The sequence below is a fragment of the Talpa occidentalis genome, unplaced genomic scaffold, assembly GCF_014898055.3.
Source record: "Talpa occidentalis isolate TD23 unplaced genomic scaffold, MPIMG_talOcc4v2.1 talOcc4.8, whole genome shotgun sequence".
NCBI classification, from domain to species: Eukaryota; Metazoa; Chordata; class Mammalia; order Eulipotyphla; family Talpidae; genus Talpa; species Talpa occidentalis.
Genome location: NW_023605194.1, coordinates 74,512,324 through 74,534,833, shown reverse-complemented (window position 1 = coordinate 74,534,833; position 22,510 = coordinate 74,512,324). Strand labels below are relative to the sequence as shown.

Below are 22,510 nucleotides of genomic sequence, written 5' to 3'. Positions count from 1 at the left end.
GGGAACAGAACAGGCAGACTGACTGAAATACACTGCTGAGGGGAGCAGTGGGCGAGTCAGGAGAGGTCTGCTGCGCCATGTGGGTAGCTCACTGGCAGGGGCTCAAACTCATGTTGCAGTGGCTGCAGACAGCTTCATAGGTTGCATCTTAACCCCCTGCGCCACCAGGGAGGCCCTCTTGGCCCTCTCTTAATCCAGAGAATGACCCTGCATTTTCAGCTAGGAGCTGGGACAAGCCAAGTATTAAGATTTGCCTTAGCCTGGCACACTATGGAGAGGGACACTGGAAATAACCTCTCTCAGCTTCCTACCTCTCTTACCCACTAATACATCAGCACTTGCACTGGGACCCCCCTTTCTTCCTTTGCAGAACAACCCTCTAGAGCTCTTGCCCCATCCACCCACCTCCTCCAGGAAGATGCTCCCCAGTATCTTCCTCTGAGGGGAAGAGGGGAGGAGAGGGGAAGAGGGAGGAGAGAAACCTATTCTCTAACATCTTCCCTTGACTTTGTCCTCCAGCTGATATCCTCCCTGTTCTTCCTTCCCGTCCCAGCCGAGCTGCATGAGGGTAGATGACACACAGATTCCAACACATCCCTTCCCATTACTCCTCCACCATCATCTGGCTGCTGTCCTGACATTCCACAAAAACTGCTCCAGCAACAGTGCCCTGTCCACCCAATTCAGCAGACACTTCTAGCTGCTGCATTTGTCTCAACAGGCCATTCCCTTCCTCCTCAGATCCCCAACCCCTGGCTTCCATAGCACCTGTGCTCCACCTCCTTCTTTGTCCTCCTTTTCTTCGTCTACCTCTGAAGTGTTACCGTTGGCTCAAGAGTCCATTCTGCCTGGGCAATCTTACCTGCATATACCATTCACATGATAATGACTCACAGCAGATTCCCCCCTCAAGTGTACAGGCCCACCGCTATCCCAAGCCCCAAGGATTCAAAATGAACTATCAGGGGCCTCCCTGGTGGTGCAAGGGGTTAAGACACAACCTATGAAGCTGTCCACAGCCACCGCAGCACGAGTTCAATCCCTGGCCAGGGAGCAACCCACATGGCGCAGCAGACTTCTCCTGTCTCACCTGCTGCTCACCTCAGCAGTGTATTCAGTCAATCCACCTCTTCTGTTCCCCACTCTGTCTCTGGCGAATCCTCTCACCCCCACCCCCATACCTCTGGCCTGTACCCTAGTTCTTGTGTGCATAAATAAATAAATCTTTTTTAAAAAAATTAACTGTTGCTTTCTTTCCTGCCCAAGACTTTCTTGTCCCTCCTGGTTCAAGCACACCGGTCACCTGAACTAGAGTCCCCCAGGGTTCTTCCCTCCTTCCATTCCACATGCAATCACTGAGGTCTGCCAGTTTTCCTCTTTAAAATGTCCCAAATCTAAGGGCCTCCCCAGTGACGCAGCGGTTGAGCGCTGGGTTGCGAAGCTGCCCGCAGCCTCTGCGGCGCCGGTTCGATCCCCGGCTGCTCCCCGGCCACCGGAGGAGGGTCCTGCATGGCGCGCAGACCTCTCCTGCCGCCCGCTGCTCCCCTCAGCAGTGTACTTCGGTCCTTCTGCCTGCTCTGCTCCCTGCTCTGGCTCTGGTGAATTCTCTCACCCTCCCGCGCTTCTGACTGTACCCAGTGCATGTATAAACAAACAAATAAATAAATAAATAAAATGTCCCAAGTCTAGTGCCTCTTTTTGTCCTAATTGCTGCCCTATTTTCACCTTTATCTTTCAGTTGGGCATTACAAGGGCCTCAGTTCCTCCTCCTCCTCTTTCCTTCTCTGAGGCTCTCTCCAATGGCCAGAGGGCTCTTCTAGGGTGTAAATCCCATCATCCCACTCACTGCTTGAACCCCTTCAAAGGTTGGCTGTTTGACTCCCCACCAGCCTCGTCCCCAAGCACATATCACCATGGATTTGATGCCTAGGAGAAGCCTCCCTCCCTGGGTGTTCCCTTCCCAGTGCTCTGTGTGGCTGTCTCTGCCCTTGCTCAGACACCATGTTCCCCAGGAAGCCTTCTCTGCACCCTCAAATTGGACTAAGGCTCTTTATAGCAAACATAATTTTAAAATATTTTATTCAAAGTTCAGTGTGTGGATCTGTCACTGCCTCCAGGCTCCTCACGCTCTGAATCAGCCTGCTCCCACTGAGAGGGTCGAACCTGAGAGGGATGGGAGGGCAGAGCATCTTGGTGGTGAGAATTCTCAGACGTGGAGACAGTGAGGTGATACCCTCCCCTGGGGTCTGTCTAACACAGGCTGGCATGTGAAAAGGCAGGCCAGCACATGGACGAGACCACCACACCAAGAGCCTCTGGCCCTGGGGTTACTGATTCCCTTCAGGCCAATTTCTCAGAGGACTCCGCAGTCAGACCCCAGGGCTCGGGCTGCTTCTTGGGGAGGAAAAGGCGCTGCTGAGGGTGATCTGGCAGGCTGGGCTCTAAGGCTCTTTCCAGGGAGTCAGAGAAGGAATCAAGCTACCCCTCTGTGACTACCATCGTGGTTCCAGGCCAGGAAGCCACCACGCTATGTCTCAGCCACACAGGCCTGTCCACAGATCTCTTGCCCATAGCCACACTGGCAGCTCTTGCTTCCAAAGGGCTCAGAACTCATTCATTTTGATCCTGAGAAATCTGTGGTAAGGAGGCAGGATAAGCACCATCACCTGAGGGCCAGGAGAGCTGGCCTAAGGTAAGGGCAGGTCAGAGCAGGAGCGCCAACGGCCCCAGGGACCCCAGGCCAGAGCGAGCTGGCTTCCTCACCCAGTAAGCCCTGAATTTCATTTCCCAGGAGGAGGATGGCACACAGAGTATTTAGAAATCAGAGTCTCATTTTCCCTGCCTCCCCGCTCTCCATTTCAGCTCCTCTTTACCAGTTTCTGCTGGGTTGACAAATTAGACATTCCTTAGGGATCCTATAAAAAAACAAATATTTATGCAGGTCCCAGGAAACAGGTGAGCTGGACCAGGGCCTAGGTCTTTGCTGCTCTGTGGCTCATCCAGGAAGACATGGCTGGGCCAGCACCACCCCCACACAACTACAGGACCACCCTCACATTACATTCTATGTGCAGGACACCCTCTGACCACAACAAAGAACCATATGAAAGGCACCCCAAGGAGTTGTGCGCCGTGATGACTTGTGTTCTCTTCCAGTATCCATCTCTCAGAGCAGATGGAAATGGTCTGAAAGGTCAAGTTCAGTCAGTTTCCTTTCGGCACCCGCATGCACTAATTGTTAACATTTCCCCACATTTGGTCTCTTTTTTCTGCTCAGTCACTTGAAAGTAAGATGCAAACACTTTACCATGAAATACTTCAGCCTGAAACTCTTAGGAACTAGAACATTCTCCTATATAACACAATGTCATTAGCATACCCATGGAACTTAATGTTGACTCAGCATTATCTAATTTAGAGAGGGTTCTCATTATCCATATTTGAAAGGCTTAAATTATCAGCCTGTCACTGCAAGTCCCTGGCCCTCTCCCGGAAAGGCCTGCTTCAGTAGGGAGAGTCCCTGGACTCAGTATTTTGGAGTCCCTCAGGCGATTCAGATGTGCAGCCAGGTTTGATGCCACAGACAAGGGCTTTAGAACCCCCAGGACGGCAAAAGAGAACTGGGGAAAGAGATCCCAGAGAGCACCAGGCAGTGAGCTGGTGAGGGCAAAGGGCGTGCTATGGCTGAGCAGGTCGGTGCCAGGGTCAGAGCAGCACCAGGCACCAAATAGCCCCCACAGCTGCCAACAGATGGCTGGAGCCCGCAGGGGAGGAAACAGGGTCAGGGCAGAGCCACACAATGGTTCAGAGTCAAAGCATGAAGGGGAAGGAGGGAATACTCCCTCCAGCGGAGCTAGCTGTGTTCGGTCTCTGCAGGAGAGGGCGGGCCTGGCGCCAGCAGCAATACCAGCTGTGGACAGGGCTTCCTGCTGCAGGCCAGGGTATCAGAGCTGCGCCGCTGGGGGCCATGGCAACTTGATGGTTTGGGTGACCTTCTCCCCCCAGCCTGAGCCACAGAACTGACTTCCAGTGGGCACTGAGTTCCAGCTACATACCAGGAGCCGGGCTAGACCTTAAAGTATTCAGATAAATGTGGTGCAATTTCAGGGCATGTAAGATCTAGGAAAGGTGACAGACATAGACATAAACAATTCAGTCCCCACCCCTAAGGCACAAAGCAGGGAAGTACTACAGGTCTTGGCCCATCCTCACTGGGCAAGATGGTGAAAACATAGAGGGTCTCGAGTCCCTGGCCCTGGGCATCCCACCTTTAGTAGTTTTTACTAAAGGGAGAGGACTCCATTCTAGCACTGCCCTAGGAAGGGGTCTCTAGAACCTCCCTCAGGACAAATAAGGTCAAGGGTTTGGAGGCCATTAGGACTTGATCCTTTTGATTCCAGAGTTTTCTCTTCCAACAGGAGCCCTGTCCCTATCCACCCCCCCAAAAGCCACACTCACCAGTGCCCCAAGTCCCAGTGGCTCTGCAGGCAGGGACCGTTCCCCCCACTCCAATCCACACACCTGCAGCCCTCTCCCTTCACACAGCCCCAGCTCCTACAGGGAAGATCAATGTGCCCCGTTGCCAGGAATCAACTCTTCCGGCAGGAAGGATTATCAGGAAGCTCAAGGAGGTCGGCTCTCTGCCTGGATCCACATGTATCTGACTCCTGCATCCTTGTTGTCCTTATCTGAACCTATCAGTTACATACAGCTCTCCAAGCTTCTCCGACGTCAGGCCCTCCACTGAGTCACAAGCACCAACAAGGTCTTTCTCTTATCTAGCCCATATTCCTTCCAAGTGACTCTCATCTGGATTCCAACATGGGGAAAGAAAATTACTGCTTGTGTTTTCTTCCCACTCACACAGCCCCTCCTTAATGCCCCCTTAGCCAAATTAAAGCAGACCCACATGGTTAAGCCTTTGCTACAGGAACTTACTTTCCAGCTCTCTATTCCCAGGCCCATCTTGGACTTTCCAATAATTTGAAGCCAAAGAGAATACAAGAGTTAGTGGAGGGGAAAAAAAAAAAACAAAAACACAACAGTAGAGGCTACTCTGTAGTGTCACAGAGCAGAGAAGGTGCTTAAGAGGCCTGGGGTTGGATATAAGGTAGTGAGATCCTTCAGAGCCCTGGAGCCCCTTGGAGGCCCCTGGAGGCTCTGGTCCTGGCTCAGCAACCATTTGTGCAGTTGGTTCTGTTCTCACCCACACAAAGAATCTCCGATAGTCTCAGCTCCTACCACACACTCGGCCAGGCTTGGGGATTTGAGCATGAAGACAGTTAGGGCTGAAAGAGGTGAAAAGGCTCATGACTCCTCCAGAGACTTTCATGAGATGGCTCGTGGCCCCTCCAGAGACTTTCCTTCCTAGAGTCAGTGACTTTGATGGCAGGGTCAAGAGCTGCCAATTGCCAGAATGGGAGCTTTGGCAACAGGAGAGAAAGGGCTTGGCAGAGTATGCTCTCTGACCCGGAACCACCCCAGGAACAAGGAAGCTACAGCTGTTCTCAGTCTGGTCCATCTTTCCAGTTTTCTACCCTCATCTGCTCTGCGTCACTACAGCCTTTCTAGGTCAGAAGGGCCAGTTCCCTCTAAAGAGCGTGGTGGTTAAGAATCAAGCATGCAACTTCCTCAGCACACTAGAGGGTGGTGTGGGTGGGGCCTGGCAGGTGGGGCTCTCACCCATCCTGGCCTCCAGCTGAGGGGACTTACGAGGAAACTATGAGCCTTTACCACCAGCCCCTCCCACATCAGAAAAACAATGCCAACATTTCCAATAGCAATGTCCAGGAGCCCCCAGTAGTTCTGAAGAGAACTCAGGTCCCATGAAGTATAAAGGAGATCGTCAGGAGATGGGTCCGGCTGGGCCAAGGGCACAGTAGCCCCCCTAGTCCTGTCCTGCCCCATCTGTTGCCCCTCCTCAGCTCAGCTTCGCCATTTGCTTCCCACCAACCAAAGGCTCCTGCTAGGCCCTCCGTAGCCTGTGTGACCTCCAGCTGAGCCTCCAGTCCAGCTCCCCAACTGATGCTCTTTGAAGTCCAGCTCTCCAGGATTCCTAATTGGGCTGGGAAAACTGCCTGGAGGGGGCCAGAAAACAGGTCACTGTTCCTACCCTGCGGGAGCACCAGAACAAGGACTAGCCCTGCTGCTCCACATGGAGGACTCGCGGAGGGGAGTTCGGACCTGACTCCACATCCTCAGCACTGGGCGGGCTCAGTCTGCACAGGGAAGAGCCACACTGAAGGCACCACAGTGGGCCTGACCCGAGGCAAGGGGGCGGTGGCCTCAGGGTAACTGCACCGGAGCCAAGCCAGATTGTCCACACCCTGAAGGAGGACATCTCGGTTGGGGATCAAGGTTCTGATTTTCAGGCAGCATCTTCAATTCATTCTGTTATAAGGCACATGGGTTGCTTTCTGGTGCCCCTTTCTGAAAAGTGCCCTATCTCTCCTCCATGGCAGGGCGCTCCTATCTGTCAGAGGTAAGAAACGTGAGGCCCCCTCAGGGCCAGTGGCTTTGCCTGGGGTCTCACACTGGAACCCAGCAGAGATGAAGGCTCCACGGTGGCAACCCTCAAAAACAGTCCTGGCCCCCAGCCTGTGCTCTCCCCACACACACGTGGCACAAATATGCCAGAGCCTGGGAGGAAAGTGGTTGCCACAATGGTCTCCCACAGAATGGCGATGGTGAGCCAACAGCCCAGTGGGACGGTGTGTCTGTGGGAAGGGACGGGAGGCTGCCTGGGAGCAGGGGCAGGTGCAGAAGCCATGGACAGGGACAGGCCGTGTGGGTGGTGGGCTGCCAGCAGCTGATCTGCTATCTGCCCGGCTCAGAGGAGAGAGGAAATCAAGCAGAAAAAGGCCAGCCAGACGCCCATGGGAACCAGCCAGGAGCTGAAGATGTGCACGCACACCATGCCCAGGGGACCTGCCTTCCCTCCCTTGGGGTCCCCAGCCCTGCCCACTCCAAAAGGAAGAAAAGCCCCAAGAGACTGTAGTCATTCTCAGGAGCCTGAAGTCATGGCCATCACATGCATGCCACGCTTACCCCACACCCCATACCTCCCCGTACCCCAAGCCCCTCAGCCTTCCCCTCCCTACCTTACACACTGCCCCTTCCCACCCCACACTCCTGCCACACCATGCAAACCTCCATACCCACCACTTCCCAGAACCCCCACACCCTTGACACATACCCACAACCTCTTCCCCATGCCCCCCACACACCCCACACACCTGCCAGCTCTCTCACTCCCAAGGAGAGGGAAGGATGCTGGCCTAGACACCATGAGGTAGCAGTCTTAGTGTCACTGGCAAAGAAGTCAGAAAAGCAGGCAGAAGGTGGAACCTGGGAGAAAAAAACAAAACAGGAGCGCTCAACTCAGGAGCCATCAGGGCCTTCCCCAACAGGCCCTGCCTAGTCGCATTCCAGCACCCTGGGGCAGGCCCAGCAGGCCAGACAGCACCCGGGGACAAGAATGCCAGGAAAGAAGGCTCCAGACAATGAGCCCAGGAGGGTCTTTACCCAAAGACACCATCCCTTCCCTCCCCCACCCCACCCCACCTGCTTCTGGCAGGCCCCAAGGGTAGCCAGTTATTTCCAAAATCTGGGAAGAGATAAGAAGCCCTGGGGTCCCCACTGACTAGAGTGGGAAAGGAAAGGGGCACTAGCTCTCCAGCAGCCCCCACATTTCAGACTTGAAAAAAACAACACAAAAACCAAAATACCATCAAACCTCAGATAGTAATTTGCACTGGGGTGTTAGAGACCAAGGTGTCAGTCCTTCCCAGGGGACATTTGCATTTAAAGGGCAGAGTCTAAGGAGTGCCCAACCCAACCGGTTCTGGAACTGGTATGGGAAGGTTCTAGAAGCACCGAGAGGACTCTCGACATTAAAAAGGAGGCCTTCCCTGCTCTTAGCTCCCAAGCCCCAGGAATCTCTGGATTCCAGAACATGAGCCCACCCACCCCCGCCTGCTGTGCACTATCCAGCCTACCCTGAAAGCCACTGACCCTCCAACCCCTGACCATGGTTGTTGCCAGCCCATGCTGACCTGGGTGGCCACAGGCCTTCCCTGTAGCTACGCAGTCCCCAAGCAGGGAACCTCCACTTTTCCTGCTGGCAAGCCAGAGGATATCCTGCTCCGGTCAGCCAAGGACACTGAACCCAGCGGGGACACCAAGGATCCAATTTTACCCAGGTCAAGGGAAAAATCCCACTTGGGATGCAGGGCCCAACAAGGGAAATGGGAAACGAGAGCCTCCCTAAGATGGCCTCTCGGGGTCCAGAATCCTCAAAGCACAAGGGAGGGGATACCTAGATGGGGCGACTGGAAGGGGCGCAGCAGGCACTGGTTCTGAAGGAGCCAGGGATCCCGGCCAGGTCACCCCCTGGACTCGTCCCATCAGTGGGTTCCAGGGCCCTCGGCCCTGCTCCTCCGTACGTACAGCCTGGTAGGGCTGCCCCGGGCCCTTCCTCCCAGCCCTCCAGACTCTCGGGGCCTAAGAGCTATGGCTGCAGCTGTGGTCACCTTCCTCTTCCACTCCAACTCCAGAAGCCTTCCCGAGTCAACCCTTTCCATCTCTCCTTACTCCTTCTATTCTCAGGGGCTTCGTGACACTCTGATGCTGCATGTGACATGGCTGATTAAAATGATGGCCCTGGTGTCTTGGGTGGAGTGACACAGTGGCTTTGGGTGGGTTAAAACAACTGTTTTACACCTCTGTGCTTGAAGGATCAAGAAGATTTATTTCCTACGTAAGAAGCGACCCGGGGGTGAGAAGCAGAGCAAGGACTCACGGCAGCCTTGCTCTGTTCCTGCCCAGATGCCTTCCTACTGCCTCTACCCGATACTTGGCACAGTAAGGTCTCAAGAACAAGCCTCCGTGCACCACAGCACACTCAGCTGCCACCTGGCATGGTGGAGCACATTCTTCTTCCACCAGCCCCACTTTCGTGGGGCCCCAGAAGGACCCCGGGGTAGGAATGGAGGCCGGTCCCAGCAGGGTCACAGTCGCATGAGTGTGACCAGGGGGCAGGCGTGTGCACTGGCACAGGGGAGGGAACAAGTCCCAGGCACCTTGCTGAAACCCCACTACACATATATGAACACCATGGCAAAGCCTACTGAGTTAGGACCCCCAGGGAGAGCTGAGGGAGGGAATCATGCTTGTTTTGGTGGAAGGAAGAGAGAAGTAGGCAGAGAGGGGTGTGGGGGCGACAGCTAAGTGAATTTGTAAATGACAGAAAGGGAAGGAAGGAAACCGACCTGCCTCCCCACCCCCCTCCACCCCCGCTAGTATTTTGTGCCAAATATTGTCTTGTTTAATCCTCAGGACAATCCTTAAATGTGGATATTATTATCCTTATTTTATGGATTAAAAAAACAGGAAAAGTCTTGAGTACTTTGCTCAAGGCCACACAACTAGTAACCAATAGATTCAAGAGTCAAAGCGAAACTTGCTTAAGCCCTAAATTCAGTCTCTACCTCATCCTGCCATGGAGACCCCGCACATCACAGTTTACCAAATGTTCACATGAACACTGTGATTATTCTGGAACACTCCCACACTCACTCCTCACACCCCAAAACACTTCACCCTCCCAGGCCACTCAAAAAGAAAAGAAAAAACAAGCGCATAATTTTGCTAAGCCAACCATGGCCCAGAGGGGAGGCTTGACTGGCCTGAAGTCACATAGCCAGTTGCTGGAAGGAGGGTCAGAGGCCGAGCCAGAACTTTCCAGACTGAGCCCCAACCAGTCTCACTCCCCTTCTCAAAACCCTCCAGGGAGGGCTCCCCTGTGGCGCAGCGGTTGAGCGCTGGGTTGCGAAGCTGCCCGCGGCCTCTGCGGCACCGGTTCGATCCCCGGCTGCTCCCCGGCCACCAGAGGAGGGTCCCACATGGCGCGCAGACCTCTCCTGCCGCCCGCTGCTCCCTCAGCAGTGTACTTCGGTCCTTCTGCCTGCTCTGCTCCCCGCTCTGGCTCTGGTGAATTCTCTCACCCTCCCGCGCTTCTGACTGTACCCAGTGCATGTATAAACAAACAAACAACAAATAAATAAATAAAAAATGCCTCTATAAAAAAAAAAAAAAAAACCCTCCAGGGAAAGGAAATCCTGCTTCAAATCTCTCTCAAATTGGTCCATTCTTTACCAAGCTTCTGATTGCTTTCATTAAGTGAAATAATCTTACAAAGTATGAATTAGGCAGCGAAAGAACTGTTATTCCTTTCTCTTATTTCAATGATTAAAACAGCATCCTAATTAATTAGTCTCTGTCTCCCCTGCCACCCTCCACACTATCTACACCCCACCACACAGCTCTAATGACATTCTATGATGGAAAAGTTTCTGTTTCTCTCCTTTACTCTTTTACTCAAGATTCCCCACACTGAGGCACCACCCAGCCTCCTGGTCACCCCAAACTCTGATGGTTATTAACCGTTCCCCAGGGCCTCAAGTATTCCCACAAACCTGCACTCACCCTAGTCTCCTAGAACACTGGTTGTCCTCTACAGGTCTGCTCTTCTGTCAGAGCCTTCTCTGCTGTACTTGTATTGTTTCATTTATCCCCCCCAGTGATGGGAATAAAAATAACTATTATCCGTGTAGGTACTTTATACTGTGTTCTGAGGGAGTCTGGGCCAGCCCAAAGCAGAGAGTTAACACATCCCTGCTGTGGGATCAGAGATTCTGGGACTCGATGAAGAAAGCAAAATTGTAATTTACTTTTCCAGGTCGATTTAGCAGATTCTCAGAATTTAGAGCCTCCCTTCCCCCACATTAAGCTCTCTGGTTCTAGTTCCTCTACGCCTATGAAATGCTGCCCAAGATTCCCTAACTCCATGTGCTGCTTGGCTCAGACTGAGCTTACAGGTTTACCCCACTCCGAAAGGAATCTTATCCTTTCTTTGGAGTAGCGCGGTCACCTCAAACTCAGGACGCAGCGCAAAGTTTGTATCCCCAGCGCAAAGCTGCTACTGAGGAATGACAAAATAACTGTAGCCACCACCACTTACCAAGCCCTTGCCACACACGCCAGGTAGGCCATCAGTGAACTCACTTCTGTTTCACAACAGCCTTTATCCCCTCTGGTACTATTATCATCCCCATCTGACATGTGAGGAAACAGAAGCACAGATGGATGAAGCAACTTTCCTAAGGTCGAGCTACTAGCAGTGGGGGAGCCAGGCTCTGAACCCAGGGAATCTGGCTCCAGAGCCAAAGTCTTAGCCATGTAGATTTTATACTGCCCCTCAGTGAATGAATGAATGATTGAATGAATGAATGAAAGAATGAGCAGAGGCACTGAAGATGCTCTTATTTGAAAATTACCAACCATTAATTAACCTAACCTATATTATCCATAATAATATCACAAAAATCATTCTCAAATTTTCCTTGACGTCAGCCAGAATATGTCCCTGATCTACCAGTATGGAATCCTTGTCAGTAAAACAAAGAAGTTTGATTTGATTTATTCTTAGTGAGCCAAGTTCTCCAGCACACAAGTCCTAGAAGCTGGGGGTCACCTTCCTCACCGGCTGCGGTGGGCAGGACCCAAGCATGTTGCACATTCTTCGCACATGGGGTGAATGAATGGAGGAATGAAAAACGAAACAAACTTCTTCGATGGCTTTGGTCAGATTAAAACACTTTCATTCACAGGCCTCCCTGGTGGCACAAGGGGTTAAGACACAACCTCTGAAGCTGTCCGCAGCCTCTGCATCATGAGTTCGATCTCCAGCTAGGGAGCTACTCACATGGCGCAGCAGACCTCTCCTATCTTGCCCACTGCTCCCCTCCGCAGTGTATTTCAGTCAGTCTGCTTGTTCTGCTCCCCACTCTGACTCTGGTAAATCCTCCCACCTCCCACACCTCTGGCCTGTACCCCAGCTCTTGTACACACAAATAAATAACATCTTTAAAAAAAAAAAAAAAACACTTTCATTCACTTCTTTTACCACTTACTACACCCCCCACCCCACCCCAATTTCTAGACAATCAGATCTCAGCTAACATTTAGTATTTTCTCAGAAAGCCCCACTTATGGGTTCTCCAAGAACCCCCACGGCCCCTACCGCAGCACACTTACTTGCCTGTATTTCCCATTTGGTAAATTCTGTCTGGATTGTTGAAAGTACCTAAAGTCACTAGAAGAACTCCAGCGAGTTCTTTTTAAACATTATCGCACAGACTTTCTATTCCTGTATGATCACTCTTCTTGCAGAGAAGATTTAAGAGGCCTTTTCTGTTGTCACTGGCTTTTGGGGAAGCACTACCTCATACAGAACTTGGGGTCATTGATTTTTTTTTACTGTCGCACTGGCACAGAAGGAATGCTGGTCTGAGGGTGCTCTGACCTAGATTCAGACTTTGGCTCTAATTATGGGCATACCTTATTTTATTGCACTTTATTGCTCTTAGCAGATGTTGTCTTCGCAAACTGAAGGTCTGTGCAACCTTGTGTCAAGCGATATTACAGGCACCATTTTTGAAACTTCCTGTCTCTGTCACATTTTGGTAATGCTTACAATATTTCAAACTTTTTCATTATTATTCTATTGGTTATGGTGATCCATGAGCAGTGACCTTTGATCTTACTCTTATAATTGGGGTGCCACAAACTACACTCACTCAAGGAGCTTCATCAATAAGTATGATGTGTTCTGACTGCTCCGCGGATTGTCCCCTAGCCCTACCTCCCTAAACTCTGAGATATAACAAAGAAGTTATGTCAATTCAGAACCTCTAAGTGTTCAAGTGAAAGGGAAAGTTGCATGTCTCTCACTTGAAATCAAAAACTAAAAGTGGTTGAGCTTAGTGAGGAAAGCAAGTCTAAGACCGAGATAGATAGGTCAAAACAAGATCTCTGGTACTAGTCAGCCAAGTTGTAAATGCAAAGGGAAAATTCTTCAAGGAAACTGAAAGTGCTACTCAGTGAACACGTGATCGATATGAAAGCCAAACAACCTATTGTTGATATAGAGAAAGTTTTAGTATGCTGGACAGAAGATCAAACAGCCACAATGTTCCCTTAAGCCAAAGCCGAATCCAGAGCAAGATCCTAACCTTCACTTCTATGAAGGCTGAGAGAGGTGAGGAAGCTACAGAAAAGTCTGAAGATGGCAGATGTGGTTGGTTCATGAGGTTTAAAGAAAGAAGATGTCTATATAACATCAAAGCATAAAAGGAAACAAGTGTTGAAATAACTTATCCAGGAGATCTAGCTAAGGTAATACAGGAAGGTGATACACCAAACAACAGATTCTCAACATAGATGAAACTGTCTTCTGGGCCTCCCCGGTGGCGCAGCGGTTGAGCACTGGATTGCGAAGCAGCCCGCGGCCTTTGCGGTGCCGGTTCGATCCCCGGCTGCTCCCCGGCCACCAGAGGGTCCCACATGGCGCGCAGACCTCTCCTGCCGCCCGCTGCTCCCCTCAGCAGTGTACTTCGGTCCTTCTGCCTGCTCTGCTCCCCGCTCTGGTGAATTCTCTCACCCTCCCGCGCTTCTGACTGTACCCAGTGCATGTATAAACAAGCAAGCAAAAACAAAACAAATAAATAAATAAAACATGCCTCTATAAAAAAAAAATATATATATATAAAAAAAAAAAAAAACTGTCTTCTATTGGAAGAAAATGCCATGTAGGATTTTCATAGCTAGAGAGGAGAAGTCAATGTCTGTGTTCAAAGAACAGGCTGATTCTCATGTTAGGAGCTAATGAAATTGGTGACTTTAGGTGGAAGTCAATGCTTGTTTACCAGTCCAACAATCCTAGGGCCTTTTAGAATTATTCTAAGTCCACTCTGCCTATGCTCAATAAACAGGACAATAAAGCCTAGATGATAGCAGATATGTTTACAACACATTTATTGAATATTTTAAGCTCACTATTGCAACTACTGCTCAGAAAAAAAGATCCCTTTCAAAATATTACTGCTCATTGACACTGAACCTGGTTATCTATAGTTCTGAAGGAAATGTACAGGGAGATTAATGCTCATGACAGCCAACACAACAACCATTCTGCAGTCCATGAACCAAGGAGTCATTTCAACTTTCAAGTATTATTATTTAAAAAATACATTTCATAAGCTCTAGCTGCCACAGTGAGTGATTTCTTTGATGGATCTGATCTAAGTAAATGGAAAACCGCCTGGAAAAGATTCACCACTCTAGATGCCATCAAGAATATTCAAGCCCTCCCTGGTGGCGCAAGGGGTTAAACCTCAGAACTATGAAACTATCAGCAGCCACTGCAGCATGAGTTTGATCCCCAGCCACAGGGCTAACCCACATGGCACAGCAGATCTTTCCTGTGTCACCCGCTGCTCCCCTCAGCAGTGTATTTCAGTCAATCTGCCTGTTCTGCTCCCTACTCTGTCTCTAATGAATTCTCTCACACCACTTCCCCTCTCCACACCTCTAGCCTATACTCCAGCTCTTGTATGCATGTATAAATAAAATGAATCTTAAAAAAAAAAAAAAGAATATCCGAGATTCATGGACAGAGGTTAAAATATCAATATTAGCAGGAGTTTGGATGAAGTTGGTTCCTATTCTCATGGATGACTTTGAGGGGTTCAAGAGTTCAGTGGAGAAAGTAACTGCAGATATGGTGGAAATAGCAAGAGAACTAGAAAAAGAAGCAAAGTCTAGAAAGTATGATTGAATTGCTATAATCTCATGATAAAACTTTACCAGATAAGGGAGGTGCTGCTTATGGATGAGTAAGAAAGTGGTATCTTAAGATGGAACCCACTCCTGGTGAAGATGCTGTGAACACTGTTGAAATGATAACAAAGAGGGCCTCCCTGGTGGCACAAGGGGTTAAGTTGCAACCTATGAAGCTATCCACAGCAGCCACTGCAGCAAGAGTTCAATCCCCAGCCAGGGAGCTGACCCACATGGCGCAGCTGATCCACCTGGCACAGCAGACCACTCCTGACTGGCCCACTGCTCTCCTCAGCAGTGTATTTCAGTCAAATCTGCCTGTTCTGTTCCTCACTCTTTCTCCGGTGAATCCTCTCACCCCCCAACCCCGCACCTCTGGCCTGTACCCCAGTTCTTGTATGCACAAATAAATAAATCTTTTTTTAAAAAGAAAGATTTATTCTTTTGTTTATACAAGAACCAGAGTACAGGCCAGATGCGCAGGAGGGTTAGAGAATTCACCAGAGACAGAGCGGGGACCAGAAGAAGCAGAGTGACAAAATACACTGCTGAGGGGAGTAGCGGGTGAGACAAGAGAGGTCTGTTGCACCATGTGAGACCCTCGCCGGCCAGCCAGGATTGAACCGGGGCTGCAGAGGCTGCGGATAGCTTCATAGCATGGCGCTCAACCACCTGCGCCCCCAGGGGAGGCCCACAAATAAATAAATCTTAGAAAGAAAAAAAAAAAGAAATAACAACAAAGGACTGAAGTTTACCATCAACTTTGCTGGTAAAGCAGCCACAGGCCTGGAGAGGACTAACTCTAATTCTAAAAGAAGTTCCACTGTGGATCAATGCTATCAGACCAAATCACATGCTACAGAGAAATATTTGTAAAAGGAACAGTCAATCAATGAGGGAAACTTCATTGTTGTGTTATTTAAGAAATTGCCACACAGCAACTACCATCAGTCAGCAGCCAACAAATTGGTGGAGGCACGACCCTCCACCAGCAAAAAGAGAACAACTTGCTAAAGGCTCAGATCATGGTTAGTATGTTTAGCAATAGAATTTATTTAATTAAGTCATGTACATATTTTTTTAAAGATTTATTTATTCATGCATACAAGAGCTGGAGTACAGGCCAGAGATGCAGGGGGTAAGAGGATTCACCAGAGACAGAGTGGGGAGCAGAACAGGCGGACTGACTGAAATACACTGCTGAGGGGAGCAGATGTCGAGACAGGAGAGGTCTGCTGTGCCATGTGGGTCAGCTCCCCTGGCCGGTCAGGATCGAATTTTCGCTGCAGAGGCTGCGGATTTCTTCATTGTGCAGTGCTTAACCCCTTGCACCACCAGGGAGGCCCAAGGTATGTACATTTTTTAAACATAAAGCTACTGCACACTTAACACACTGTAGAGTAGCATAAACAACTTTCATACACACTATGAAACCCAATCCAGCCAGTGACTCGCTTTATTGCTGCGCTCGCTTGATTGTGGCGCTCACTGTTTGTGGTAGTCTGGAACCAAACCCACAATATCTCTGGGGTGTGCTAGTAGTTGTAAAATCTCAGGCATGTTGCTTAACCTTACTTTGAATCTAAACCTCAGTCTTCCATCTGTAAAGGGGGAAAGAGACAACTTTATCACCATCTACCTCCAACAGAGATAGGAAGAAAGAAAAATTGAGACAATGTTTGAGTATCTATGAGTGGACCTGTCAATGCTGGGGACTATATTATCACGTGCTCTTTCCTGGTGCTCGACTTTTTGCTCAAGCGGCTCCTTCTGCCTTCCTTATTGGGATCATCTTGCAACAGGACAGTCACAATTGCACTGCAGAGAAATTGGTAGCCCTTTGAACTACTCTGTCTTTCAAAGTTTCTCATCAGAGAACTGCATCTCTTTTCTCTGCCTTCTTGAGGTCTAGGGTGGAAATCTACCCTCCCTGGTTATAAATTTTGGGGGTAAAATAAAATCACCTTGGGCCACCCTGTTGGTGCAAGGGGTTAAGCACCGCGCCATAAAGCAGTTCACAGCCTCTGCAGCACGAGTTCAATCCCCGGCAGGCCAGGGAGCAACCCACATGGCGCAGCAGACCTCTCCTGTCTCGCCCACTGCACCCCTCAGCAGTATATTTCAGCCAGTCTGCCTGTTCTGTTCCCCGCTCTGTCTCTGGTGAATCCTCTCACCCCCTGCATCTCTGGCCTGTACCCCAGCTCTTGTATGCATAAATAAATCTTTTTAAAAAACAAAACAAAATAAAATAAAATAAAATCACCTTCTTCCAGGCTCCCATGATATCCAAGTTGCAAACCATCTCTCCTTTCTGGATCAGATTTCAACACACTTTTACGGCACTCCGGGTCACTTTAACTCCCTTTACCCTGGGAGACATGACAGCTTGGCAAGTCAGGAACATGACAGACACTCTGTCTCCTGAAAAGCAGGGCTCCTGAGAGAAGCTACACTCATGGAAGGGCTTTGTCACTCTCACCTGAGCTCTAGGTCAGCTTGAGACCCAAGATGAGAAGAGCTTGACCATATTTATTTATTCTGCCTGGCAAGGTAAACTATAGTACTTCCTCAAAAGAGAGAATCTCCCTGGTTGTCTGCTTTTCCCCTTCACTCTCTGCTTTCTGGCTTGCTGCCAAGGATACTAACTAGACTGAGACAGAGAAAAAGCCCTAACTGCAAAGGATGGCTTTACTCAAGCTCAGTCTTGGGGGGCCTGGCTCAGCCAGGCAGGGATTGTGGGGAACCAGACACATGTGTGGTGCAGTTACTATGCTGACACCCACCTCCATTGTGGGAGGATGCAGGGAGAGGAGAGGGAGTCAGATATGACCTCTAGGACGAGGCTGTGGGGGCACTGAACAGTTGGAAGAGCTGTGGAGAAGAAATGCCTACCCCAGAGAACGTCCCACAGTGACTAGAGCTGGTTAGGGTTAATAGAGAAAGGGTTGGGCCTCCCTGGTGGCACAAGGGGTTAAGACACAACCTAGCACAGCATGAATTCGATCCCCTGCCAGGGAGGTACCCACATGGTGCAGCAGACCTCTCCTGTCTCACCCACTGCTCCCCTCAGCAGTGTATTTCAGTCAGTCTGCCTGTTCTGTTCCCTACTCTGTCTCTGGTGAGTCCTCTCACAGTCCCCCACCCACCCCAGCACCTCTGGCCTTACCCCAGTTCTTGCATGCATAAATAAATAAATCTTTTTTTAAAAAATAGAGAAAGGATCAGGACCAAGGGAGTTGGGCAATGTTTTCAAGAAGGAATGGTAGCAGGAGTGATAAAGATGAATAGTTTCCAAAGAGGCAAATGATCTTTGGCTTCTCCACACACGATGGAAGCTTGCCACGTGTGACTTCCTATAGGAAGTTCACAGGAAAAGGAAGGAGCGAACTGCTAAAGATCCCTGTGGCCGGGGGTTCTGTATTCTGTCTCAAACCTCTCTCCTTCTTTCTCCAAAGCTTGAGCGCCTCTGCACAAATGGTATCTTCAGCATCCTTCATCTTTTTAACCTATGCGTGTAGATTTAAGGTGAGTAAATTCCTTCACCAAGTTCTAAGAGAAGGGATTTTCCTAACAGTGAAGCTGCTGATAGGGAGGACACAAGATTCTGAGATGCCAAAGGGAAGGTCCTTTTCCTGTTCATATTGTGGTTAGTGGGGAGAATCACTTCTCATGGAAATGATTTTCAAAATCCTTTCCAGTTGTAATGCCTCTTGTGATCCTAGGTAAAGCAAGAAGTCTCCCTTCAACAGACACAAAATAAAGCAGATACGGAAATATCAAAAGATTTGCCTCAATTATCCCAGGGCCGCCCAAGTCCCAAAACTTTTTTTGGAGTTGCCCAGAAGGTGGCAGAATAACTTGATTTAATTACTCCAAATCTTCTCTTTATGCTGAAGAGAGGTATATAAATAACAAAGCAGAGTAAGGCCACAGGAAATTCACACCCATATGTGCTCCAACCACAAAACAATTAGAAAATGAGAAGGTTCTATACTGAACTGGAACTGGGTGGAGGAAAGCTGTCTTCCTGGGCCCCTGTCCTTGAGAGGCCTATTACCTAAGGTATCCCCAGTCTCTTCATAGCCCAGGAAAGCCAAGTCAAGGATTCCAACATAAATGAATTCTGCCACATTGTCCCTTTCTGTTCTCCCAAGACATCTCCCAGATGATGGCATCAAGGTTACAAGTGCAGGGTCTGGAGTAAATTGGCCTGTTTTAATCCCTCTGCGTCAATTGGTAGCTGGCTGAAATCAGGAAGTGTTAGCAATTACGTATTATTTGCCAATTCAGCACTAATCTCTCCATTGACAGAAGTTAGTCTTTGGAGGGTGTCTGTCCTTCCCCAGTTACCCACAAATGTCACTAAGCAGCCTTTCCACATCTCTGTTCCCATCCTGCCAGCTCCATTTAAAGAGAAATACCCATGGAATTCCCTTGGCATTGTCATATCACTCTCCCTTAGCCAGAAAGGAAAGGCTCCAGAATATTCTCTACTCCATCCTTCTCCTCCTATCCCCTCCCCCATCCAGCCAGCTCTCCTTCCCTTGTCAGTGAGGTTAAACCAGGACGAATAACCAACATTTGTATAGTACTCTGCAGTTCTCAGAGTGCTTTTGCATATATGATTTTGTTCAGTTCATGGTAAGCAGTGTAATTTTATTCTTAAAACAATCCTGTGAACCTGTATTTGTTTTTCCCCATCTTATAGATATGCAAACCAAATCTTAGTTTCACAAGCTGTCCACGCTCACACAGCTAGGAAGTCAGTCACACCAGGACTCAAAGCTAGGTCTCCTAAAACTGAACCCATCCGCCATTCCTCCACTACTCCATATTATCATTTGGTCATGTCCACGTTCACAGCCCAGGAGCACGTGGAGCCGGAAGTCTATGGTCAGAAACAAAGATGCCTCACTCCTCCCACCCCCACCCCCACCCCCGCCGCTCCGCCCTCACCCCCTCAGGCCTGGGCAGGGCTGTCCATACACGTGCTGCCTGCAAAGCACCATGCCTAGGTAGGGAGGGAAAACCAGAGAGGGGACCAAAGGCCCACAGGGTCTGGGATACCTGCCAGAGCGCCACTAGTTCAAGGCAAAGACCAAGGCATTCCAAGCACCCAGACAATTCTGAAGAACCCAGGAAAAGCCCAAGGCTCCAGCTAAACAAAGGTTTCTCCATCCCAGCACACCCCTGGGCCTGCCTCAAAGACCTGTCTAGGGAGAAGGAAACGGATAAGCTCCTTCTGGCCAGGGCCGAGAGTTTGATCAAATTCAGACACACACCCATGCACACTCAGCAGTAAACTCAGAGCCATGGAAATCAAGCCCTGGGCTCACCCAAGGCCAAAGGAGAAGCAGTGGCAGCTGCAGCCTGTCTGGGGCTCCAGCTCAGCGCTACCATCTCCTCAGATGCTGGCTGCCAGGCAGAGCAATAAAATATACCTCTACTTAATTTTTCCATGGACACAACCCCAGATGGGACTGGCAGGCTCTGCAGGAGCTGCAATTCCAAAGCCTCTGCTCTGGGACCCACACTGGAGATGTGGGAGGAGAAGAAGTATTTGGGAATCAGGTTTGTCATTCCCTGGACATTTCTCTCCCAATATCTTTCCATTTCATTCAAAGATTGATAGAGGGTTGGAATTCAGTGCAAATTGCTTACATCTGCTTGGCCACAGCCCAGACAGGCAGGTAGTTCAGAGAGAAGGAGGGGCCTTGTTGGCCCACTTCTGGAAGCCCAGGTGGCTGTGTGCTAAGGAATCTGGTGCTGGGCAGGGATTTGTATGCAGAGTTTGCACGCAAAATTCTCCAAGGAAATTGAGGAAAAAACATCAGGGCAGCTGCAGACAAGTGATTTCACCCCAAGCATGGCTGGAGGAACCTGGGCAGGGAAGCCACAAAGACCCAAAAGCAGTGCAGATGGAGGTAGAGAAGGTTGGGCTGGAGGAGCAAGAGCAGTGGCACATTCTTCAAGCACACACACCTCAGCCAACTAGGGTGTGGGCAAAAACTAACCTCATACATTTGGTAACCTCTTCCAGTGAGCCAGAAGCCTGCCAAGCCCCCAGGCTCCCCACCCTACCCCACTCCACCCTACCCCACTCCACCCCAGCTTGGCAACCTCCCTGCTGCTGCGATTGCTCCCCAACATCAAAGTCACAGCTTTCAGGAGCTGAAAATGAGAGACAAGCACATGCAGGGAGAGCAGAGCGACCCTGAGGGCCGAGGACCCAGGCCTGAGGGTCCCTCTCCCAAGCTTTCTCCTTCTGTTGCAGTATCCTTATAAGGCACGAGGCCCATTTACCATCCTCTGGCTGAGAGATGTTTGCATTCCCCAGACTAGGCGCTGACTTTTCATCCACTACCAGAGAAAGCACCACCCCTGCCACCCCCACTCGAGGCAGGTCTGGCTCCTATTTTTCATCTTAAACAAACATATCCCCAAATCATTGGTTGGTTCCCGGCTTGCAGCCGGGAGCCAGGAAGTGTGCTTAGAGGGAAAGTGGTCGGCGAGGACCCCCCGGGGGCCTGAGCTGCCCCGACACGGCGCGAGCCGGGGGTCTGCAACCTGCTCGGCGCGGCGGGCAGGGGCTCCGGCTGCTACCGCGTCCGCGGCTCCGGCGGTCGCCCGCCACCCTCGCTCCTTCCATTGTTGCCCCTCGGCTGTTGCCATGTTTGGAGAGAGCGCCCGGACCTCGGCTCGGCCAGCGCGGCGGGCCCGCCGCAGCCCCCCGGCCGCCGTCGGCGGGGGCGCGTCCTACCTGTGCTCCGCGGGCTTCCCGCCCCAGCCGACGTGCCGCGGGCTCGGCGACCGGGCGGCCGGCTCTGCGGCTCCGGGCGGCTCCGGGCGGCTCGGGGCCCGCGCGAGCCGCGCGCGCCGCCTCCTCCCGGGCCGCTCCCCTCCGCGGGTTCACGCGGCCCTGGGGACCCCGGGCGGCGGGGGAGGCCGCCGAGGGCGCCGGGCGCAGCTCGCAGCAGAGAGAGGTCCCCGGCGAGGGCGTGCGCGAGCCCGCACGGTCAGGCCACCCCGCGCGAGACAATAGCGGGAGGCGCGGGCGAGCGCGGAGCAGCCATCTCCCGGAGGCCGGCGCTCGGCTCGGCCCCGCGCCCGACCCTGCCGGCGGCCCGCAGCGCGCGTCCCGGGCGGGAGGCAGGGCGGGTCCCGGAGCCTGGGGCCTCCACCTCTCCCTCCCCGCCTCACCTCGCCCCTCTCCGCCCCCTGCGCGCGGGGGAAGCGCGGCGCGCCGGCGTCTAGCGGTGCCTGCGATCCCCGGCGCCAGGTCTCCACTCCCCGCTTAGGTGAGGGCTCTGCAGACGGTCGTTCCTCTTCCCTCCGCGCCGGGTCAGGTGAAAGCCAACCGCGCTGCTGCAAACGGCAGCGTTTGGGGGTCCAGTTATCGGCTCGAGGAATTCTCCCTTCGTATCCACAGTGATGCTACCTCGGGGCCGCGGTGGGGTGAGGGGGGGCTGTCTCGCGCCTTCCCCACTCGACCCCATTCGTTTTTCTGTTCGCCCAAATGGAAGCTCCCCCCAGAGCCTCAGAAAACAGCAATCAACGACCTGAGGAGGGAAGCAGGTGGCAAGGGTGGGGGAGCCCTCTTTCTTACAGTAGGTCGTACCTAAAATGTAGACTTTTTCTTGGAGGCGTGGTATCTAGAAGAATTCTCCCCCAGGAGTCACCTCAAGAAAGCCAGTTGACCAGCTCCCAGTTTGCATTTGCTTTGCATAATGACTGATATCTGATCTCAAAGTTCACTGCTTGCATTTTCCTTAGTTCTTGCCCGACTGTGAATCCACACCTGTTCCGAGCCTTGTCCTCTGAACTCCCCTTC

The 22,510-nt window shown here is 51.2% G+C and overlaps 1 protein-coding gene across 5 annotated transcripts in view; it reads right to left on the bottom strand.

The window, feature by feature from the left end:
- The window catches only part of PIK3C2B (phosphatidylinositol-4-phosphate 3-kinase catalytic subunit type 2 beta), a 65,348-nt gene extending 43,434 nt beyond the window's left edge, over positions 1-21,914 (bottom strand). For 3 of the 5 annotated variants that reach the window (XM_037498050.2, XM_054689982.1, XM_054689983.1), the window contains exon 1: positions 21,440-21,484. The gene's annotated coding sequence lies outside the window, so the exon portion shown is untranslated. Of the gene's footprint in view, positions 1-7,235; positions 7,348-21,439; positions 21,485-21,879 lie in introns of those variants that run through there. The other 2 variants (XM_037498049.2, XM_037498052.2) reach the window with 2 other exon arrangements.
- Positions 21,915-22,510: the final 596 nt, after the last annotated feature.